The sequence below is a fragment of the Osmia lignaria genome, unplaced genomic scaffold (assembly GCF_051020975.1).
Source record: "Osmia lignaria lignaria isolate PbOS001 unplaced genomic scaffold, iyOsmLign1 scaffold0093, whole genome shotgun sequence".
Taxonomy (NCBI): domain Eukaryota; kingdom Metazoa; phylum Arthropoda; class Insecta; order Hymenoptera; family Megachilidae; genus Osmia; species Osmia lignaria.
The window spans coordinates 35,001-37,500 of NW_027478234.1; positions in this window are offsets into that span (position 1 = coordinate 35,001).

Sequence of the window (2,500 nt, forward strand, 5' to 3'; positions counted from 1 at the left end):
TTAGTTCAATAGCGTTTAACGATGGATCCACGGTACAGAATGCAAAAATATGATTGTTAAAATTTTCGACTAATCGGTTCTAAGAGGCGAAGCAATACGCCGCTGGGACTTTGAAATATTTCGGAGCGCACCTAAAGTTCGTTATTTTGGCTAAACGGAGCGAAAATCTGCATTTATACCATCACGGACGTTAGTTCAATAGCGTTTAACGATGGATCCACGGTACAGAATGCAAAAATATGATTGTTAAAATTTTCGACTAATCGGTTCTAAGAGGCGAAGCAATACGCCGCTGGGACTTTGAAATATTTCGGAGCGCACCTAAAGTTCGTTATTTTGGCTAAACGGAGCGAAAATCTGCATTTATACCATCACGGACGTTAGTTCAATAGCGTTTAACGATCGATCCACGGTACAGAATGCAAAAATATGATTGTTAAAATTTTCGACTAATCGGTTCTAAGAGGCGAAGCAATACGCCGCTGGGACTTTGAAATATTTCGGAGCGCACCTAAAGTTCGTTATTTTGGCTAAACGGAGCGAAAATCTGCATTTATACCATCACGGACGTTAGTTTAATAGCGTTTAACGATGGATCCACGGTACAGAATGCAAAAATATGATTGTTAAAATTTTCGACTAATCGGTTCTAAGAGGCGAAGCAATACGCCGCTGGGACTTTGAAATATTTCGGAGCGCACCTAAAGTTCGTTATTTTGGCTAAACGGAGCGAAAATCTGCATTTATACCATCACGGACGTTAGTTCAATAGCGTTTAACGATCGATCCACGGTACAGAATGCAAAAATATGATTGTTAAAATTTTCGACTAATCGGTTCTAAGAGGCGAAGCAATACGCCGCTGGGACTTTGAAATATTTCGGAGCGCACCTAAAGTTCGTTATTTTGGCTAAACGGAGCGAAAATCTGCATTTATACCATCACGGACGTTAGTTTAATAGCGTTTAACGATGGATCCACGGTACAGAATGCAAAAATATGATTGTTAAAATTTTCGACTAATCGGTTCTAAGAGGCGAAGCAATACGCCGCTGGGACTTTGAAATATTTCGGAGCGCACCTAAAGTTCGTTATTTTGGCTAAACGGAGCGAAAATCTGCATTTATACCATCACGGACGTTAGTTCAATAGCGTTTAACGATCGATCCACGGTACAGAATGCAAAAATATGATTGTTAAAATTTTCGACTAATCGGTTCTAAGAGGCGAAGCAATACGCCGCTGGGACTTTGAAATATTTCGGAGCGCACCTAAAGTTCGTTATTTTGGCTAAACGGAGCGAAAATCTGCATTTATACCATCACGGACGTTAGTTCAATAGCGTTTAACGATCGATCCACGGTACAGACTGCAAAAATATGATTGTTAAAATTTTCGACTAATCGGTTCTAAGAGGCGAAGCAATACGCCGCTGGGACTTTGAAATATTTCGGAGCGCACCTAAAGTTCGTTATTTTGGCTAAACGGAGCGAAAATCTGCATTTATACCATCACGGACGTTAGTTTAATAGCGTTTAACGATGGATCCACGGTACAGAATGCAAAAATATGATTGTTAAAATTTTCGACTAATCGGTTCTAAGAGGCGAAGCAATACGCCGCTGGGACTTTGAAATATTTCGGAGCGCACCTAAAGTTCGTTATTTTGGCTAAACGGAGCGAAAATCTGCATTTATACCATCACGGACGTTAGTTTAATAGCGTTTAACGATGGATCCACGGTACAGAATGCAAAAATATGATTGTTAAAATTTTCGACTAATCGGTTCTAAGAGGCGAAGCAATACGCCGCTGGGACTTTGAAATATTTCGGAGCGCACCTAAAGTTCGTTATTTTGGCTAAACGGAGCGAAAATCTGCATTTATACCATCACGGACGTTAGTTCAATAGCGTTTAACGATCGATCCACGGTACAGAATGCAAAAATATGATTGTTAAAATTTTCGACTAATCGGTTCTAAGAGGCGAAGCAATACGCCGCTGGGACTTTGAAATATTTCGGAGCGCACCTAAAGTTCGTTATTTTGGCTAAACGGAGCGAAAATCTGCATTTATACCATCACGGACGTTAGTTTAATAGCGTTTAACGATGGATCCACGGTACAGAATGCAAAAATATGATTGTTAAAATTTTCGACTAATCGGTTCTAAGAGGCGAAGCAATACGCCGCTGGGACTTTGAAATATTTCGGAGCGCACCTAAAGTTCGTTATTTTGGCTAAACGGAGCGAAAATCTGCATTTATACCATCACGGACGTTAGTTTAATAGCGTTTAACGATGGATCCACGGTACAGAATGCAAAAATATGATTGTTAAAATTTTCGACTAATCGGTTCTAAGAGGCGAAGCAATACGCCGCTGGGACTTTGAAATATTTCGGAGCGCACCTAAAGTTCGTTATTTTGGCTAAACGGAGCGAAAATCTGCATTTATACCATCACGGACGCTAGTTTAATAGCGTTTAACGATCGATCCA